Here is a 23,055-nt window from a genome sequence, read left to right on the forward strand (position 1 = left end):
GCATTTCAAAGGCCAGTAATTTAGAAATGCTGGCATTCAGGGCTAGGGATCGCAGTTGGGTAGGGGGGTACTTCCTCTTCCTCTCCAGTGTTTGGGATATGGAGAGCTGAACGCTTCCGTGTGACATTGTGGAGATGCTTGGTGACCCAGGTGTTGGTGTTGCTGGCAGATCCTCTGTTTGCGGGGTGCCAGGTGGCACTGTCACTTCAGAGGTGGATGAAGAGGTCACGACTGCAGCAGAAGAGGAAGCAGGAGGAGCCAGAGACCTTTCTTGGTTTTTCAGGTGGCTACTCCACTGCAGCTCGTGCTTTGCACTTAAATGCCTGGTCATGCAGGTTGTGCTCAAGTTGAGAACGTTTATGCCTCGCTTCAGGCTCTGATTTCACAGCGTGCAAACCACTCGTGTTTTGTCGTCAGCACATTGTCTGAAGAACTGCCACGCCAGGGAACTCCTTGGAGCTGGCTTTGGTGTGCACGGTCCCTTGCTGCAGTGGGCAGTAGCAGGTGTACTGTCTAGAGGATGGCCGCTCCGCTTTTGTACCCTGCTCTCTCTTCTGCTGTGCTGGTGGCTCTGTGCGACCACCGCCTCTTCCTCTAAACTATAGGGTGGGCCATTTATATGGATACTTAATAAAATGGGAATGGTTGGTGATATTAACTTCCTGTTTGTGGCACATTAGTATATGTGAGGGGGGAAACTTTTCAAGATGGGTGGTGACCATGGCGGCCATTTTGAAGTTGGCCATTTTGAATCCAACTTTTGTTTTGTCAATAGGAAGAGGGTCATGTGACACATCAAACTTATTGGGAATTTCACAAGAAAAACAATGGTGTGCTTGGTTTTAACGTAACTTTATTCTTTCATGAGTTATTTACAAGTTTCTCTTTGTTTACAGCCATTGACATGTCGCCGAGGTTAACACGTGAGGAGCGGATAGAAATTGTGTTGATGTCTGGTGAACGCAGTTGCAGCAGATTTCAATGCAAGACACCCTACGAGACCATCCATCTCCCATGCTACAGTTAGCAAACTGCTTGCTATATTTCATGAAACTGGTTTAGTGTTGGATTTGCCAAAATGTGGATGCATGAAATCTGTCTCTAATGAAGAAACATCACTGGCTGTCCTAGCTTCATTCAGCAAGAGCCCACAGCGTAGAACTCGCCGCATGTCACTGGAGAGTGGCATTAGTCGAACATCCCTTCGGCGGATATTAGTGTAGTGTCCCACTAGGTGAATGTGGGCACTACACAAGGGTCAATTGGGCCACGTGGTACTCCTACTCCTGAGGGACAGTGGCAGTATATTTAACCGTCCATTTTAATGTATTTTCTATATGTTTTTATATGTATTGTTCCCCTGTGATAGGTGCAGCAGGCCTATTAGGGTGTAGTTAGGCATAAATACTTAGACCCAGACAGGGAGGAGTTAGTTTGTAGTCAGGAGTCTGTGGAGACAGAAGTGAGAGGGCACCAGCCAGAGATATGCTGAGGGCCTCCTCCTGACATGCAGCTAGATAGTCCAGGCTTCTAGTTGCTACCAGGAGGCTAGTGAAGGATCATAGCCTGCCTGAAGTTCCCTGAGCCTATGTTAGCTCAGAAGATGCACCCCAAGAGAAGAGATTGCCTCCTGGGAGAAACCCTGCAGTTCCCACCAAGCCAAGCAGAGCTAGTGTTCCAGCTAACCCAAGTAAGCTGAAGGGCAGAAGGATTATAAATGTAAGGCAAGGATAAATACGAGAGGAGGATTGTTTACCAAAGATAAAAGCCAGTATTGAGGTATCCGGGCCTTGGGATAAAAACCAGACAGGAGTTCTAAAGGAACAGTGTACACTATTTCTGAGGAGAAGGTACAGCCTGATTCTGAGTGTGTTGTTGTTTACCCTCTGAGTATCTTGCAAGGAACAGTATACCTGCCATTCATGTAAAGCCTGCTTGTGAGGAGAACCTGCTATAAGAAACTGAATTGTACAAAGTTGAACTGTTTTCCCAGTAAAGTAAAATTTGGTTCATCATACCATCTGTGTACCTCACTTATTAATACTGGAAATCGGTGTGCCACCGTTACAGGCACTGGCGTCAAGAATCTTAAAGGGACCTTGCCCCAGGCACATAAAACACCTGCAACATCCAGGGCACTTCATCCACCACCAGGCCTGGTCCCTAAATACAGAGTGTGCCCCAGAGGACTCCTGTGCCAGCCTCTCCTTCACTGCTATATGCCTGCCCAGGGTTCTCCTACAAAACTGTGAGTAACCCTCGCTTGCCCATTAACCGTGACCTCACTTCGCAATACCCTGCAGGTCTGGCGTGCTGCATTAGCTACTCACAAATGGCACCCTTACAAACTCCAGCTACTGCAGCATCTCAACGAGGATGACCCAGATCGGCGCACTGAATTTGCAGAATGGGCAAAACAAAAATTGTAACAGGACCCTCAGTTTACGCAGAAGATTTTGTTCAGTGATGAGGCAAACTTTTATGTGAAAGGTGAAGTTAACAAACAAAACCACCGCTATTGGTCTGACACTAACCCACATTGGATAGATCCCTCCAAGACTGTTGGAACAAAAAAATTGATGGTGTGGTGTGGTATATGGGGTACAAAGATAGTGGGGCCATTCTTCATCAATGGAAACCTCAAGGCCACTGGATATGCGAAATTGCTACATGATGATGTGTTTCCCTCTTTATGCACTGAAGCTGGCACGTTCCCTGAGTTTTTCCAGCAAGATGGTGCACTACCACATTATGGGTGTCAGGTCCGAGCATTCCTAGATAAACAGTTTCCTGGAAAGTGGATTGTTCATCGTGGGCCAGTTGAATGGCCCCCAAGGTCTCCCGATCTGACCCCCTTAGACTTTTATCTTTGGGGTCATCTGAAGGCAATTGTCTATACTGTGAAGATACGAGATGTGCAGCACATGAAACTACGGATACTGTAAGCCTGTGCTAGCATTTCTCCTGCGGTGTTGCTATCAGTGTTTGAAGAGTGGGAGAAGAGGGTTGCATTGACAATCCAACACAATGGGCAGCACATTGAACACATTTTATAAGTGGTCAGAAACTCGTAAATAACTCATGAAAGAATAAAGTTACGTTAAAACCAAGCACACCATTGTTTTTCTTGTGAAATTCCCAATAAGTTTGATGTGTCACATGACCCTCTTCCTATTGAAAAAGCAAAAGTTGGATTCAAAATGGCCGACTTCAAAATAGCCGCCATGGTCACCACCCATCTTGAAAAGTTTCCCCCCTCACATATACTAATGTGCCACAAACAGGAAGTTAATATCACCAACCATTCCCATTTTATTAAGGTGTATCCATATAAATGGCCCACCCTCACATCATCTTCCACCCAGTCTTCACCCGTGACTTCCTTGTCGGTCTGCACACTTTCGAAAGCCCCAGCAGTTGGCACCTGTGTTTCATCATCATCCGAGACGTGCTGCGTTGGTCCTCCCATGTACTCATCTTGAAACATAAGTGGTTGGGCATCGGAGCACTCAATCTCTTCCACTTCTGGGGCAGGGCTAGGTGGATGGCCCTGGGAAACCCTGCTAACAGAGTAATCAAAAAGCAAAAGAGACTGCTGCATGACTTGGGGCTCAAACTGCTTGGCTGATTTGCAAGGGGGTGAGGTGAAAGACTGATGGACATGGGCTGCAGGTGCCAACTGTGGTCTTTCAGCAGGAGACTGGGTGGGAGACAATGTGAAGGAACTGGATCCACTGTCAGCAACCCAATCTACTATCGCCTGTACTTGTTCAGGCCTCACCATTCGTAGAGCAGCATTAGGCCCGACCAAATACCGCTGCAGGTTTTGTCACCTACTCGCACCTGAGGAAGGGGTTTCACTTGTGCGTGTAGCTGGCACAGATCGACCACGTCCTCTCCCTGCAACAGGAGCTCCACTAGCAGCACCATGACCTGGGCCACGTCCCTTATTTGACGCTCTCCTCATATTTTTTGAATTTAGGATCTTGCCCTAAATGGGTGTTTAATTAATAGTAGACTAGAACGACAGTATGTAAAGGGTGTATCTCACATGGTCTGAACCAGTGTAGGCCTGAAGTAAATATTTCTTTGCCCAAAATGGCTGTATTTCAAATGGCTGTAGTTCAAATCCCTGATTCAAACCCCTGTATGTAGAGGGGGTATCTCACACGGTGTGAACCAGTGTAGGCCTGAAGTAAATATATCTTTGCACAAAATGGCTGTATTTCAAATGGCTGTGTTTCAAATCCCTGAATCAAACCCCTGTATGTAGAGGGAGTATCTCACACGGCCTGAACCAGTGTAGGCCTGAAGAAAATATAGCTTTGCACAAAATGGCTGTATTTCAAATGGCTGTATTTCAAATGCCTGATTCAAACCCCTGTATGTAGAGGGGGTATCTCACAGGGCCTGAACCAGTGTAGGCCTGAAGTAAATATTTCTTTGCACAAAATGGCTGTATTTCAAATGGCTATATTTCAAATCCCTGAATCAAACCCCTGTATGTAGAGGAAGTATCTCACAGGGCCTGAACCAGTGTAGGCCTGAAGTAAATATATCTTTGCACAAAATGGATTTTTTTCAAATGGCTGTATTTCTAATGCCTGATTCAAACCCCTGTATGTAGCGGGGTATCTCACATGGTCTGAACCAGTGTAGGCCTGAAGAAAATATTTCTTTGCACAAAATGGCTGTATTTCAAATCACTGATTCAAACCCCTGTATGTATAGGGAGTATCTCACAGGGCCTGAACCAGTGTAGGCCTGAAGTAAATATTTCTTTGCCCAAAATGGCTGTATTTCAAAAGGCTGTATTTAAAATCCCTGATTCAAACCCCTGTATGTAGAGGATGTATCTCACAGGGCCTGAACCAGTGTAGGCCTGAAGTTAATATATCTTTGGACAAAATGACTGTATTTCAAATGGCTGTATTTCAAATCCCTGAATCAAACCCCTGTATGTAGAGGGAGTATCTCATAGGGCCTGAACCAGTGTAGGCCTGAAGTAAATATTTCTTGGCACAAAATGGCTGTATTTAAAATGACTGTATTTGAAATCCCTGAATCAAACCCCTGTATGTAGAGGGAGTATCTCACAGGGCGTGAATCAGTGTAAGCCTGAAGTAAATATTTCTTTGCCTAAAATGGCTGTATTTCAAATGGCTGTATTTCAAATCCCTGATTCAAACCCCTGTATGTAGAGGGGGTGTCTCACACGGTCTGAACCAGTGTAGGCCTGAAGTAAATATATCTTTGCACAAAATGGCTGTATTTCAAATGGCTGTATTTCAAATCCCTGATTCAAACTCCTGTATGTAGAGGGTGTATCTCACAGGGCCTGAACCAGTGTAGGCCTGAATTCAATATTGGTGCACCAAATGGCGGTATTTAAAATCTCTGAATGTAACCCAAATGTATTAAGGGTGTATCTCACAATGACATCTGCATCAAAGGATGCCAACTAAATTTTTTGTGCCCAAACGAGTGTTTGTTTAACAACTGAATTTGACAGCAGTATATAAGCCTGTAATTTCACACGTGCTGATGCTGCAAGGCCTGAAAATAGTGTTTTTTTGTCAAAAAAGTGTTTTTTTCAAACCCCAGAAAATGATGGGTGTATTTCTTCCTTAAATTGCACACTGACTAATCCAGATGTTGTAGATTGCCAAAAAAGTCTTTTTTTAGTAACAGAATATGAAAGCTGTATACATTAAACTTGAATTTAACATTTGCAGATCTGGAAAATACTGTTTTTTGGAAAAAAAAGTGTGTTTTTCAAACCCCAGAAAATGATGGGTGTATTTCTAGCTTAAATTGCACACTGACTAATCCAGATGTTGTAGATTGCCCAAAAAGTGTTTTTTTTGGTAACAGAATATGAAAGCTGTATTTTTTAAACTTGAATTTAACACTTGCAGATCAGTAAAATAGTGTTTTTTGGCAAAAAAAGTGTGTTTTTCAAATCCCAGAAAATGATGGCTGTATTTCTAGCTTAAATTGCACACTGACTAATCCAGATGTTGTAGATTGCCCAAAAAGTGTTTTTTTGGTAACAGAATATGAAAGCTGTATATATTAACCACCTCCGGACCGCCTAACGCAGATTCGCGTTCCGGAGGTGGCAGCGCTGCGCACAGTCACGCATATACGCGTCATCTCGCGAGACGCGAGATTTCGCTCCAAGCCGGCCCGCGCATGCGCATCGCGGGCCGGCAAAAGTTAAAGAACAAGTTAGTCACCAGCCTGCCAGCAACGATCATTGGCTGGCAGGCTGGCGATTTTTAAAAAATCCAATCACAAGCCATATAACAGATCATATTAGTAAATATGATCTGTTATATGGCTTGTCTGCTCCTGTGCTGGTCCTTTTCGTCGGTTGGATCCAGCACAGGAGCAGACTTCACAGTGAGTAGCACCAACACTACACCTTAGCCCCAGATCACCCCCCTGCACCCCAATTAACCCTTTGATCACCCCTTTGATCGCCCCTGTCAATCACCAGTGAAAGGAAAAAAAGTGATCAGTGTAAACTGTCACTTTTTTTTTTTCACTAGTATTGGCTGTTAGGTTTTAGGGATAGTTTAGGCCCCTTGGTTAGGTAGTTAGCGTCAGTTAGCGCCCACCCCACCGCACCGCAGTCACTTTTATTCGCTGAATAGCGTATCGCTAATCAGCATTTGTACTTTTATAGTATCTGTAAGTGATCAAAACTGATCACGGTCAGATCTATAATAGTATTAGTGTCACTTTAGTTCGCCCTCCACCCAAAACGCAGTGTTTGCCCGATCAGGCCTGATCGGTCGCCCACACGTGCGTTCACCCACGCCCGCCCCACCGCAGTGACAAAAAATATATATTTTTTGATCACTGCACATTCATTTTACACGCACTGCGGCGATAAAAAAATCAGTTTTGATATTTTTTATCAACCGCAGCGGCCTCCGGTACTTCGCTAGCCTCCCCTTTGTAAGACAGGTTTGCTTTTTTTCTTGGGTAGTCTCAGGGAATACCCCTAAATTTAGTAGTCCAAAATGTCAAACAGGGGGTATTCTTCTGAAGAGGCCTACAGGATTCTGACCCAGTCGGATGAGGAGTGGGAACCCTCATCTGATGAATCTAGCGGGTCAGAATATGAACCTGTGGAAAGCAGTGGCTCTCTGACCCAAAGTTCGGACGAGGAGGTGGAGGTCCCTGGCAGCACCAGGCGTACCCGGCCCCATGTCGCTAGACCACAGGTTATGCAGGATCCGCTTCAAGAGCAGCAGAGTGGGGCTGTCGCTGCCGGATCACGTGGTGAGGCATACACCAGCAGCGCAGCCCTCCCTGGACCTAGTACCAGCACTGCCGTACAACATGGTGACGTGGCGAGCACCAGAAGGGCAGTTGAAGCTGGTACGGTGGCACGTGCACTAGTTACCCCGTCGCAGCCACCGCAAAGACAGGCCCGTAGAGCCCCTAGAATCCCTGAGGTGCTGGCAAACCCTGATTGGCAGTCACCAACTTCAGCCGCACCTGTAGTTCCCCCTTTCACCGCCCAGTCTGGAGTTCGGGTTGAGACGGCTCAAATCGGTTCGGCCCTGGGATTTTTTGAGCTGTTCTTGACTGCGGAGCTCTTGGACTTAGTCGTGGCAGAGACCAACCAGTATGCCACACAATTTATATCCGCCAACCCGGGAAGCTTTTATGCCCAGCCTTTCCGGTGGAAACCAGTCCAAGTTTCCGAAATTAAAATTTTTTTGGGCCTTCTCCTCAACATGGGCCTGACAAAAAAGCATGAATTGCGGTCATATTGGTCAACGCACCCGATTCATCACATGCCCATGTTCTCTGCTGCTATGTCCAGGGCACGATTTGAGGCCATCCTCCGTTTCCTGCATTTTAGCGACAACACCACCTCCCGTCCCAGAGGCCACCCAGCTTTTGACCGGCTCCACAAAATTCGGCCCCTCATAGACCATTTCAACCAGAAATTTGCAGATTTGTATACCCCCGAGCAAAACATCTGCGTAGACGAGTCCCTAATACATTTTACCGGGCGCCTTGGCTTCAAACAGTACATCCCAAGCAAGCGTGCCCGGTATGGGGTCAAATTGTATAAGCTCTGTGAAAGGGCCACAGGCTATACCCACAAATTTCGTGTCTATGAGGGAAAAGATCAGACCCTGGAGCCGGTCGGTTGCCCTGACTACCTGGGGAGCAGTGGGAAGACAGTCTGGGACTTGGTGTCACCCTTATTCGGCAAGGGGTACCATCTTTATGTGGACAATTTTTACACAAGTGTGGCCCTCTTTAGGCATTTGTTTCTAGAACGGATTTGCGCCTGTGGCACCGCGCGAACTAGTCGCGTGGGCTTCCCCCAACGGCTTGTAACCACCCGTCTTGCAAGGGGGCAGAGGGCTGCCTTGTGTAACGAAGAACTGCTCGCGGTGAAATGGAGAGACAAGCGTGACGTTTACATGCTCTCCTCCATTCACGCAGACACGACAATCCAAATTGAGCGAGCAACCCGTGTCATTGAAAAGCCCCTCTGTGTCCACGACTATAATGCGCTCATGGGAGGGGTGGACTTCAATGACCAGATGTTGTCTCCGTATTTAGTTTCCCGCAGAACCAGACGCTGGTATAAGAAGGTGTCTGTATATTTAATTCAATTGGCGCTGTACAATAGTTTTGTTCTCTACAGTAAGGCTGGGAGAACACGATCTTTCCTCAAATTCCAGGAAGAGATCATCGAGAACCTCCTTTACCCAGGAGGTTCCGTGGCCCCATCCCCCAGTGTAGTTAGCCGTCTACACGAGCGACATTTCCCCAGTGTCGTTCCTGGTACCTCAACCCAACCGTCACCCCGAAAAAGATGTCGTGTCTGTAGCAGGAGTGGAATAAGGCGTGACACCCGCTATTTCTGTCCTGACTGTGCTGACCACCCTGCCCTATGCTATGGAGAGTGTTTCCGGAAGTACCACACACAGGTACACCTAGCATAGGGATTGCATCTCACAGGACAGGCACACAGGGCTATTAGGGCCCTTTTACTCTCAGCTGCTGCAAACCTCTCCTTTCACCTGGGATAAAGTGCATAACGTACTTCGCCACATCTTTGGGCGATTTGCGCTTTGCACATTGTCCCATGGGGAAGGAGAGGTTTGTTCTATAAAGGTAAAAAAAACTAAACAAAAAAAAAATTACCGGTAAGTAAAAAAGTTAAAAAAGTTTAAAAAAGTTAATATGTTCTGTTCTAAAGTTAATAAAGTTATTGCTTTGCGGCCTGGTTTTTTCTTTTTTGTTTTGTTTTTTTTACCTTCCAGGTGGACCAACCGATCGACCAGCTGCAGCACTGATGTGCATTCGGACAGAAGCATTGTGCTGCTGTCAGATTACACGCAAGTCGGTGTATGCGGCGCTGCAAGACGAGATTTCTCCTCTGCAGTAAAAGATATGTTTGCCGAGGCATATGAGCTGAGGAGGTGGCGGTGTTCATATACTTTGGCAAACACTTTGTATATATAAAAAAAAAAATCCCGGCAATGATTTATTCATCCACATCGATTGATGTGAATGGAGAAATCTGGTTTGCCAGGGCATACGAGCTGAAGTGGGTATGGATGTTGGGCGGAGCTCCTATGTCCTGGCAGACGCCTTTCCCCTCCTTTTTCTTTTTTTGGCAGAGATTTTTTCATCCACATTGATCGATGCGAATGAAGAAATCTGTGCCGTTCATTTTTTTCTTTCAGCCCAGAGGCTGAACGGAAAAAAAAAATCTCATTACCCGTATGCTCAATATAAGGAGAATAGCAGAAACTCCTAATGCTGGGCATACATGTAATGATTGCGGAGACCCTCAAATGCCAGGGCAGTACAAACACCCCACAAATAACACCATTTTGGAAAGAAGACACCCCAAGGTATTTGCTGAGGGGCATATTGAGTCCATGAAAGATTGAAATTTTTGTCCCAAGTTAGCGGAAAGGGAGACTTTGTGAGAACAAAATCCAAAAAATCAATTTCCGCTAACTTGTGCCAAAATTTTTTTTTTTCAATGAACTCGCCATGCCCCTCATTGAATACCTTGGGGTGTCTTCTTTCCAAAATGGGGTCACATGTGGGGTATTTATACTGCCCTGGCATTTTAGGGGCCCCAAAGCGTGAGAAGAAGTCTGGTATCCAAATGTCTAAAAATGCCCTCCTAAAAGGAATTTGGGCCCCTTTGCCCACCTAGGCTGCAAAAAAGTGTCACACATGTGGTATCTCCGTATTCAGCAGAAGTTGGGGAATATGTTTTGGGGTGTCATTTTACATATACCCATGCTGGGTGAGATAAATATCTTGGTCAAATGCCAACTTTGTATAAAAAAAATGGGAAAAGTTGTCTTTTGCCAAGATATTTCTCTCACCCAGCATGGGTATATGTAAAATGACACCCCAAAACACATTCCTTACCTTCTTCTGAGTACGGAGATACCAGATGTGTGACACTTTTTTGCAGCCTAGCTGGGCAAAGGGGCCCACATTCCAAAGAGCACCTTTCAGATTTCACAGGTCATTTACCTACTTACCAGACATTAGGGCCCCTGGAAAATGCCAGGGCAGTATAACTGCCCCACAAGTGACCCCATTTTGGAAAGAAGACACCCCAAGGTATTCCGTGAGGGGCATGGCAAGTTCCTAGAATTTTTTATTTTTTGTCACAAGTTAGTGGAAAATGATGATTTTTTTTTTTTTTTTTTTTTTCATACAAAGTCTCCTATTCCACTAACTTGTGACAAAAAAAAAAAATTTCCATGAACTCACTATGCCCATCAGCGAATACCTTGGGGTCTCTTCTTTCCAAAATGGGGTCACTTGTGGGGTAGTTATACTGCCCTGGCATTCTAGGGGCCCAAATGTGTGGTAAGGAGTTTGAAATCAAATTCAGTAAAAAATGACCTGTGAAATCCAAAAGGTGCTCTTTGGAATATGGGCCCCTTTGCCCACCTAGGCTGCAAAAAAGTGTCACACATCTGGTATCTCCGTACTCAGGAGAAGGTGGGGAATGTGTTTTGGGGTGTCATTTTATATATACCCATGCTGGGTGAGAGAAATATCTTGGCAAAAGACAACTTTTCCCATTTTTTTATACAAAGTTGTCATTTGACCAAGATATTTATCTCACCCAGCATGGGTATATGTAAAAAGACACCCCAAAACACATTCCTCAACTTCTCCTGAGTACGGCAATACCACATGTGTGACACTTTTTTGCAGCCTAGGTGGGCAAAGGGGCCCATATTCCAAAGAGCACCTTTCGGATTTCACTCGTCATTTTTTACTGAATTTGATTTCAAACTCTTTACCACACATTTGGGCCCCTAGAATGCCAGGGCAGTATAACTACCCCACAAGTGACCCCATTTTGGAAAGAAGAGACCCCAAGGTATTCGCTGATGGGCATAGTGAGTTCATGGAAGTTTTTATTTTTTGTCACAAGTTAGTGGAATATGAGACTTTGTATGAAAAAAAAAAAAAAAAAAAAAATCATCATTTTCCACTAACTTGTGACAAAAAATAAAAAATTCTAGGAACTCGCCATGCCCCTCACGGAATAGCTTGGGGTGTCTTCTTTCCAAAATGGGGTCACTTGTGGGGTAGTTATACTGCCCTGGCATTCTAGGGGCCCAAATGTGTGGTAAGGAGTTTGAAATCAAATTCTGTAAAAAATGACCTGTGAAATCCGAAAGGTGCTCTTTGGAATATGGGCCCCTTTGCCCACCTAGGCTGCAAAAAAGTGTCACACATCTGGTATCTCCGTACTCAGGAGAAGGTGGGGAATGTGTTTTGGGGTGTCATTTTATATATACCCATGCTGGGTGAGAGAAATATCTTGGCAAAAGACAACTTTTCCCATTTTTTTATACAAAGTTGTCATTTGACCAAGATATTTATCTCACCCAGCATGGGTATATGTAAAAAGACACCCCAAAACACATTCCTCAACTTCTCCTGAGTACGGGGATACCAGATGTGTGACACTTTTTTGCAGCCTAGGTGGGCAAAGGGGCCCATATTCCAAAGAGCACCTTTCGGATTTCACTCGTCATTTTTTACTGAATTTGATTTCAAACTCTTTACCACACATTTGGGCCCCTAGAATGCCAGGGCAGTATAACTACCCCACAAGTGACCCCATTTTGGAAAGAAGAGACCCCAAGGTATTCGCTGATGGGCATAGTGAGTTCATAGAACTTTTTATTTTTTGTCACAAGTTAGTGGAATATGAGACTTTGTAAGAAAAAAAAAAAAAAAAAAAAAAATCATCATTTTCCGCTAACTTGTGACAAAAAATAAAAAGTTCTATGAACTCACTATGCCCATCAGCGAATACCTTAGGGTGTGTACTTTCAGAAATGGGGTCATTTGTGGGGTGTTTGTACTGTCTGGGCATTGTAGAACCTCAGGAAACATGACAGGTGCTCAGAAAGTCAGAGCTGCTTCAAAAAGCGGAAATTCACATTTTTGTACCATAGTTTGTAAACGCTATAACTTTTACCCAAACCATTTTTTTTTTACCCAAACATTTTTTTTTTATCAAAGACATGTAGAACTATAAATTTAGAGCAAAATTTCTATATGGATGTCGTTTTTTTTGCAAAATTTTACAACTGAAAGTGAAAAATGTCATTTTTTTGCAAAAAAATCGTTAAATTTCGATTAATAACAAAAAAAGTAAAAATGTCAGCAGCAATGAAATACCACCAAATGAAAGCTCTATTAGTGAGAAGAAAAGGAGGTAAAATTCATTTGGGTGGTAAGTTGCATGACCGAGCAATAAACGGTGAAAGTAGTGTAGGTCAGAAGTGTAAAAAGTGGCCTGGTCTTTCAGGGTGTTTAAGCACTGGGGGCTGAGGTGGTTAAACTTGAATTTAACACTTGCAGATCAGGAAAATAGTGTTTTTTGGCAAAAAAGTGTGTTTTTCAAATCCCAGAAAATGATGGCTGTATTTCTAGCTTAAATTGCACACTGACTAATCCAGATGTTGTAGATTGCCCAAAAAGTATTTTTTTGGTAACAGAATATGAAAGCTGTATATATTAAAAACTCACTGAAAAAAGTGGCCTAAACGGGTGGAAATGCTCCAAACCCAGACACTGTAGCGCGTTTATAACCAGGTGAGCAATTCCTCCGCATGCAGTCCGCAGACAACAGCAATCCCCAGCAAAAAATGCGTAATAATGGAGGATGCCGGTGTGGACCGCATGCACCACAAGGACATCTTACACAAAATGATACATTGTGCAGAGGAAAAAATATATACACACACAAATCACTGCAGAAAATGCACCAAAATGATACGCAACTGACAAAACTAGCTAATTCCTCAATCCGATGTTAAAAGCTGAGAACTTTGCCAATATCTTCCAGTTAGGAACATATCGGAGCCCCTCATGCACCACGTCATGGTGTCTCAGCACGCATGGGGTCCTACCACTAAAACGCCTGTGGTGTGTGAACAGGGTCTGAACAATGCTAGAAATTAACTCACAGCCAGGCTCTCAGATGCCTCTATAGTGATATCACCAATGCATTGTGAGGTAAAATAAAGCTGTGAGCCGCACCCACAACAGACCATGTGACACAGAAGCTACCAGGTGCAAAAGAATGTTATCAACAAAATGAAGTGGCACATTCCATATACAGTCATGTCCATAAATATTGGGACATCAACACAATTCTAACATTTTTGGCTCTATACACCACCACAATGGATTTGAAATGAAACTAACAAGATGTGCTTTAACTGCAGACTTTCAGCTTTATTTTGAGGGTATTTACATCCAAATCAGGTGAACGGTGTAGGAATTACAACAGTTTGCATATGTGCCTCCGACTTGTTAAGGGACCAAAGGTAATGGGACATAATAATGATCATAAATCAAACTTTCACTTTTTAATACTTGGTTGCAAATCCTTTGTGGTCAATTGCAACCTGAAGTCTGGAACGCATAGACATCACCAGACGCTGGGTTTCATCCCTGGTGATGCTCTGCCAGGCCTCTACTGCAACTGTCTTCAGTTCCTGCTTAATCTTGGGGCATTTTCCCTTCAGTTTTGTCTTCAGCAAATGCATGCTCAATCGGATTCAGGACAGGTAATTGACTTGGCCATTGCATAACATTCCATTTCTTTCCCTTAAACTCTTTGGTTGCTTTTGCAGTATGCTTTGGGTCATTGTCCATCTGCACTGTGAAGCGCGTTCAATGAGTTCTGAAGCATTTGGCTGAATATGAGCAGATAATATTGCCCAAAACACTTCAGAATTCATCCTGCTGCTTTTGTCAGCAGTCACATCATCAATAAATATAAGAGAACCAGTTCCATTCGCAGCCATACATGCCCACGCCATGACACTACCACCACCATGCTTCACTGATGAGGTGGTATGCTTAGGATCATGAGCAGTTCCTTTCCTTCTCCATGCTCTTCTCTTCCCATCACTCTGGTACAAGTTGATCTTGGTCTCATCTGTCCATAGGATGTTGTTCCAGAACTGTGAAGGCTTTTTTAGATGTCGTTTGGCAAAGTCTAATCTGGCCTTCCTGTTTTTGAGGCACACCAATGGTTTACATCTTGTGGTGAACCCTCTGTATTCACTCTGGTGAAGTCTTCTCTTGATTGTTGACTTTGACACACATACACCTACCTCCTGGAGAGTGTTCTTGATCTGGCCAACTCTTGTGAAGAGTGTTTTCTTCACCAGGAAAGAATTCTTCGGTCATCCACCACAGTTGTTTTCCGTGGTCTTCCGGGTCTTTTGGTGTTGCTGAGCTCACCGGTGCGTTCCTTCTTTTTAAGAATGTTCCAAACAGTTGTTTTGGCCACGCCTAATGTTTTTGCTATCTCTCTGATGGGTTTGTTTTGTTTTTTCAGCCTAATGATGGCTTGTATCACTGACAGCTCTTTGGATCTCATCTTCAGAGTTGACTGCAACAGATTCCAAATGCAAATAGCACACTTGAAATGAACTCTGGACCTTTTTTATCTGCTCATTGTAATTGGGATAATGAGGAAATAACACATCTGTCCATGGAACAGCTGAGAAGCCAATTGTCCCATTACTTTTGGTTCCTTAACAATTGGGAGGCACATATGCAAACTGTTGTAATTCCTACATCGTTCACCTGATTTGGATGTAAATACCCACAAATTAAAGCTGACAGTCTGCAGTTAAAGCACATCTTGTTCGTTTCATCTCTAATCCACTGTGGTGTTGTCCACAAATGTTAGAATTGTGTCGATGTCCCAATATTTATTAACCTGACTGTACATAAAGACAAAAACTCACTGAAAAAAGTGGCCTAAACTGGTGGAAATGCTCCAAACCCATACACTGTAGCGCGTCTATAACCGGGTGAGCAATTCCTCTGCATGCGGTCCGCAGACAACAGCAATCCCCAGCAAAAAATGCGTATAATGGAGGATGCCGGTGCGGACCGCATGCACCACAAGGACATCTTACACAAAATGATACATTGTGCAGAGGAAAAAATATATATACACACAAATCACTGCAGAAAATGCACCAAAATGATACGCAACTGACATGTTCCTGACTGGAAGATATTGGCAAAGTTCTTAGCTTTTAACATCGGCTTGAGGAATTAGCTAGTATTGTCAGTTGCGTATCATTTTGGTGCATTTTCTGTATATATTAAAGGGATTCTGTCACCAGGTTTCACCCCTGTCAGCTAAACATATGTTGATGTTCAGGGCGTCTTCACAATTCCTAATGTGGGCTTATAAATGTCATCTGTGGGCTTATTTAGCTAAAAAACTGCTTTTACTAACCTGTCAGTCAAAAAAATAAGGTGCCCAGGGGGATGTTAATGGGTGCAAGATGCCCGCCGCACCCACCGCCGTTCGTGCCCAGCGCCGCCTTTCCGGACTTCTGCGCCGCCTCCTAATTCTCTGTGCCGCCTCTCGCTCTCCCTCCCTCCCCCCTCCTTCTAATGTAAGATCTCGCGCATACAGGGGTTGAGCGAAGTGCCGACGCATGCGCACTTCGCTGTAAGAAGCCAAATGGAGAAGTCCGCACAGGCGCATCAGGCAGAGCCCTGTGCGCAAGCGGGAGATCTTACAGCAGAAGGAGGGGGGAGGGAGGGAGAGCGAGAGGTGGCATCTTGCACCCATTAACATCCCCTTGGGCACCTTATTTGTTTGACTGACAGGTTAGTAAAAGCAGTTTTTTAGCTAAATAAGCCCACAGATGACATTTATAAGCCCACATTAGGAATCGTGAAGACGCCCTGAACATCAGCATATGTTTAGCTGACAGGGGTCAAACCTGGTGACAGAATCCCTTTAACCACCTCAGCCCCCAGTGCTTAAACACCCTGAAAGACCAGGCCACTTTTTACACTTCTGACCTACACTACTTTCACCGTTTATTGCTCGGTCATGCAACTTACCACCCAAATGAATTTTACCTCCTTTTCTTCTCACTAATAGAGCTTTCATTTGGTGGTATTTCATTGCTGCTGACATTTTTACTTTTTTTGTTATTAATCGAAATTTAACGATTTTTTTGCAAAAAAATGACATTTTTCACTTTCAGTTGTAAAATTTTGCAAAAAAAAACGACATCCATATAGAAATTTTGCTCTAAATTTATAGTTCTACATGTCTTTGATAAAAAAAATGTTTGGGTAAAAGTTATAGCGTTTACAAACTATGGTACAAAAATGTGAATTTCCGCTTTTTGAAGCAGCTCTGACTTTCTGAGCACCTGTCATGTTTCCTGAGGTTCTACAATGCCCAGACAGTACAAACACCCCACAAATGACCCCATTTCTGAAAGTACACACCCTAAGGTATTCGCTGATGGGCATAGTGAGTTCATAGAACTTTTTATTTTTTGTCACAAGTTAGCGGAAAATGATGATTTTTTATTTATTTTTTCTTACAAAGTCTCATATTCCACTAACTTGTGACAAAAAATAAAAAGTTCTATGAACTCACTATGCCCATCAGCGAATACCTTGGGGTCTCTTCTTTCCAAAATGGGGTCACTTGTGGGGTAGTTATACTGCCCTGGCATTCTAGGGGCCCAAATGTGTGGTAAGGAGTTTGAAATCAAATTCTGTAAAAAATGACCTGTGAAATCCGAAAGGTGCTCTTTGGAATATGGGCCCCTTTGCCCACCTAGGCTGCAAAAAAGTGTCACACATCTGGTATCTCCGTACTCAGGAGAAGGTGGGGAATGTGTTTTGGGGTGTCATTTTATATATACCCATGCTGGGTGAGAGAAATATCTTGGCAAAAGACAACTTTTCCCATTTTTTTATACAAAGTTGTCATTTGACCAAGATATTTATCTCACCCAGCATGGGTATATGTAAAAAGACACCCCAAAACACATTCCTCAACTTCTCCTGAGTACGGGGATACCAGATGTGTGACACTTTTTTGCAGCCTAGGTGGGCAAAGGGGCCCATATTCCAAAGAGCACCTTTCGGATTTCACTCCTCATTTTTTCCTGAATTTGATTTCAAACTCCTTACCACACATTTGGGCCCCTAGAATACCAGGGCAGTATAACTACCCCACAAGTGACCCCATTTTCGAAAGAAGACACCCCAAGGTATTCCGTGAGGGGCATGGCGAGTTCCTAGAATTTTTTATTTTTTGTCACAAGTTAGTGGAAAATTATGATTTTTTTCTTTTTTTCATACAAAGTCTCATATTCCACAAACTTGTGACAAAAAATAAAAACTTCCATGAACTCACTATGCCCATCAGCGAATACCTTGGGGTCTCTTCTTTCCAAAATGGGGTCACTTGTGGGGTAGTTATACTGCCCTGGCATTCTAGGGGCCCAAATGTGTGGTAAGTAGGTAAATGACCTGTGAAATCCGAAAAGTGCTCTTTGGAATGTGGGCCCCTTTGCCCACCTAGGCTGCAAAAAAGTGTCACACATCTGGTATCTCTGTATTCAGGAGAAGTTGAGGAATGTGTTTTGGGGTGTCTTTTTACATATACCCATGCTGGGTGAGATAAATATCTTGGTCAAATGCCAACTTTGTATAAAAAAATGGGAAAAGTTGTCTTTTGCCAAGATATTTCTCTCACCCAGCATGGGTATATGTAAAATGACACCCCAAAACACATTCCCCAACTTCTCCCGATTACGGAGATACCAGATGTGTGACACTTTTTTGCATCCGAGGTGGGCAAAGGGGCCCATATTCAAAAGAGCACCTTTCGGATTTCACAGGTCATTTTTTACAGGATTTGATTTCAAACTCCTTACCACACATTTGGGCCCCTAGAATGCCAGGGCAGTATAACTACCCCACAAGTGACCCCATTTTGGAAAGAAGAGACCCCAAGGTATTCGCTGATGGGCATAGTGAGTTCATGGAAGTTTTTATTTTTTGTCACAAGTTAGTGGAATATGAGACTTTGTATGAAAAAAAAAAAAAAAAAAAAAATAAGCATTTTCCACTAACTTGTGACAAAAAATAAAAAATTCTAGGAACTCGCCATGCCCCTCACGGAATACCTTGGGGTGTCTTCTTTCCAAAATGGGGTCACTTGTGGGGTAGTTATACTGCCCTGGCATTTTCCAGGGGCCCTAATGTGTGGTAAGTAGGTAAATGACCTGTGAAATCCTAAAGGTGCTCTTTGGAATATGGGCCCCTTTGCCCACCTAGGCTGCAAAAAAGTGTCACACATGTGGTATCGCCGTATTCAGGAGAAGTTGGGGAATGTGTTTTGGGGTGTCATTTTACATATACCCATGCTGGGTGAGAGAAATATCTTGGCAAAAGACAACTTTTCCCATTTTTTTATACAAAGTTGGCATTTGACCAAGATATTTCTCTCACCCAGCATGGGTATATGTAAAATGACACCCCAAAACACATTCCCCAACTTCTCCTAAGTACGGCGATACCAGATGTGTGACACTTTTTTGCAGCCTAGATGCGCAAAGGTGCCCAAATTCCTTTTAGGAGGGCATTTTTAGACATTTTGATACCAGACTTCTTCTCACGCTTTGGGGCCCCTAGAATGCCAGGGCAGTATAAATACCCCACATGTGACCCCATTTTGGAAAGAAGACACCCCAAGGTATTCAATGAGGGGCATGGCGAGTTCATATAAATTTTTTTTTTTTGGCACAAGTTAGCGGAAATTGATATTTTTAATTTTTTTCTCACAAAGTCTCCCGTTCCGCTAACTTGGGACAAAAATTTCAATCTTTCATGGACTCAATATGCCCCTCACGGAATACCTGGGGGTGTCTTCTTTCCGAAATGGGGTCACATGTGGGGTATTTATACTGCCCTGGCATTCTAGGGGCCCTAAAGCGTGAGAAGAAGTCTGGAATATAAATGTCTAAAAAATTTTACGCATTTGGATTCCGTGAGGGGTATGGTGAGTTCATGTGAGATTTTATTTTTTGACACAAGTTAGTGGAATATGAGACTTTGTAAGAAAAAAAAAAAAAAATTCCGCTAACTTGGGCCAAAAAAATATCTGAATGGAGCCTTACAGAGGGGTGATCAATGACAGGGGGGTGATCAATGACAGGGGGGTGATCAATGACAGGGGGGTGATCAATGACAGGGGGGTTGATCAATGACAGGGGGGTTGATCAATGACAGGGGGGTGATCGGGGAGTCTATATGGGGTGATAACCACAGTCATTGATCACGCCCGTGTAAGGCTTCATTCAGACGTCCGGATGCGTTTTGCGGATCCGATCCATCTATCAGTGCATCCGTAAAAATCATGCGGACATCTGAATGGAGCTTTACAGGGGGGTAATCAATGACAGGGGGGTAATCAGGGAGTCTATATGGGGTGATCACCACAGTCATTGATCACGCCCCTGTAAGGCTTCATTCAGACGTCCGGATGCGTTTTGCGGATCCGATCCATCTATCAGTGCATCCGTAAAAATCATGCGGACATCTGAATGGAGCTTGACAGGGGGGTAATCAATGACAGGGGGGTAATCAATGACAGGGGGGTGATCAGGGAGTCTATATGGGGTGATCACCACAGTCATTGATCATGCCCCTGTAAGGCTTCATTCAGACGTCCGGATGCGTTTTGCGGATCCGATCCATCTATCAGTGCATCCGTAAAAATCATGCGGACATCTGAATGGAGCTTTACAGGGGGGTAATCAATGACAGGGGGGTGATCACCACAGTCATTGATCATGCCCCTGTAAGGCTTCATTCAGACGACCGGATGCGTTTTGCGGATCCGATCCATGTATCAGTGCATCCGTAAAAATCATGCGGACATCTGAATGGAGCTTTACAGGGGGGTGATCAGGGAGTCTATATGGGGTGATAACCACAATCATTGATCACGCCCCTGTAAGGCTTCATTCAGACGTCCAGATGCGTTTTGCGGATCCGATCCATCTATCAGTGCATCCGTAAAAATCATGCGGACATCTGAATGGAGCTTTACGGGGGGGTAATCAATGACAGGGGGGTAATCAATGACAGGGGGGTGATCAGGGAGTCTATATGGGGTGATCACCACAGTCATTGATCATGCCCCTGTAAGGCTTCATTCAGACGTCCGGATGCGTTTTGCGGATCCGATTCATCTATCAGTGCATCCGTAAAAATCATGCGGACATCTGAATGGAGCTTTACAGGGGGGTAATCAATGACAGGGGGGTGATCACCACAGTCATTGATCATGCCCCTGTAAGGCTTCATTCAGACGACCGGATGCGTTTTGCGGATCCGATCCATGTATCAGTGCATCCGTAAAAATCATGCGGACATCTGAATGGAGCTTTACAGGGGGGTAATCAATGACAGGGGGGTGATCAGGGAGTCTATATGGGGTGATCACCACAGTCATTGATCACGCCCCTGTAAGGCTTCATTCAGACGTCCGGATGCGTTTTGCGGATCCGATCCATCTATCAGTGGATCCGTAAAAATCATGCGGACGTCTGAATGGAGCTTTACAGGGGGTTGATCAATGACAGGGGGGTAATCAATGACAGGGGGGTGATCAGGGAGTCTATATGGAGTGATCAGGGGTGATCAGGGGTGATCAGGGGCTAATAAGGGGTTAATAAGTGACGGGGGGGGGGTGTAGTGTAGTGTAGTGGTGCTTGGTGCTACTTTACTGAGCTACCTGTGTCCTCTGGTGGTCGATCCAAACAAAGGGGACCACCAGAGGACCAGGTAGCAGGTATATTAGACGCTGTTATCAAAACAGCGTCTAATATACCTGTTAGGGGTTAAAAAAAACACATCTCCAGCCTGCCAGCGAACGATCGCCGCTGGCAGGCTGGAGATCAACTCTCTTACCTTCCGTTCCTGTGAGCGCGCGCGCCTGTGTGCGCGCGTTCACAGGAAGTCTCGCGTCTCGCGAGATGACGCGTATATGCGTGACTGTGCGCAGCGCTGCCACCTCCGGAACGCGATCCTGCGTTAGGCGGTCCGGAGGTGGTTAAACTTGAATTTAACACTTGCAGATCTGGAAGTGTGTTTTTAAAACCCCAGAAAATGATGGTGTATTTCTACCTTAAATTGCACACTGACTAATCCAGATGTTATAGTTTGCCCAAAAAAATTGTGATTTGCAATGTCCCAAAAGCTCAGATGCAGTGCTGGTGCACTGAGCTTGCATAAAATGGCCGCCGCCACCCACCTAACTAACAGAATTATAAAAGTTTTATTTATTTTTTTGGTCAATGGCCTCAGGGCAGGGTAAAACGATTGTGTCCTGCACCCACACAACTATTTCTAGGTAGATCGCTGAGTTAGATTCTCTCCTATTCTCTCCCTGAAATCACAAGTCCAGCAGCATCCTCTCCCTACACTTGTAACAGCAGAGTGACGTGCAGCGCTACGTGACTCAAGCTTATATAGAGCCTGGGTCACATGCTGCTCTGGCCTTGGGGCAAGTAGTATGACGCTTGTTGATTGGCTGCTGTGCAGCCTTTCAAAAAGCACCAAGAAAGCGCAGAACACCGGATCCGAACCTGAACTTTTACTGAAATGTTCGGGTTCGGGTGCAGGGTCCAAAAATCCTAAAGTTCGGTACGAACCCAAACTTTACAGTTCGGGTTCGCTCAACCCTACTCATCATAAGTTTGGAGGCTTTATTGCCGTGGGCAAAATACTTAAACTGGGAGTGTAAGTAGTATTTGGCTGACGTGTTGTTGAGGAGGTTTTTTAGTTCTGATCTGAGATCATTAAGCTGTAAGAGATCTGCTTCTAGCAGGTTTTTTTTTGTGAAGGCCTTCAATCCTTTGAATTTCTGAGAGGAGCATATCCTTTCGAGCTGTTCTCTTCTTTTTGAGATAGGCTCCCAATTTAATTAATTGGCCTTTACTAAATGCTTTGTGAGCATCACATACCATATGGGGGGATGTTTCTGGGATAGAGTTCAGATGGAAATACTCGTCCAAAAGGTTTTGTACCTGAACTTGGAGTTCCGATATTGTAATTAGCTGTTCATTTAGCCTCCATTTGAACGCTCTTGGGGTAGTGAGTGACAGGTGAATTGGGGAGTGGTCTGAGAGGTGTATAGAGTATATTTTGGCTTTAGTGCAATATTGGAGATGCTCCTTAGATAGAAAAAGATAGTCTAGTCTATGTTAGGATCTATGTAGATTGGAATAGAAAGTATAATCGCGGCAGGATGGGTTTAAGAGTCTCCATGCATCCACCAAGTGGGAGTTGTGGAGTTGTTTGCGTATGGCACTAAGTGTTTTTTGGGATAAAGTTGATTTTTGGGAAGAAGAATCTAACAATGGTTCCAAGGTAATATTAAAATCTCCTCCCAACACAACCACACCCTCTTTAAATCTCTCCATAATTGGAGAGAAAGTTTTAAACCAATGATATTGGTGTGAATTGGGGGCATATATATTAATGAACATGTACATTTGATTCGCAATGATGCCTTTCAGCATTATGTAACGTCCCTCGTGATCCTGGACGTGGGAGCAATATTGAAATGGGAATCCCTTTTTGAAGCCGATGCTAACACCCCTGGAGGCCGAGGAATCTGAGCCACAGTGGTACCATGTT

This window comes from Bufo bufo, chromosome 6, assembly GCF_905171765.1.
Source record: "Bufo bufo chromosome 6, aBufBuf1.1, whole genome shotgun sequence".
Classification (NCBI taxonomy): domain Eukaryota; kingdom Metazoa; phylum Chordata; class Amphibia; order Anura; family Bufonidae; genus Bufo; species Bufo bufo.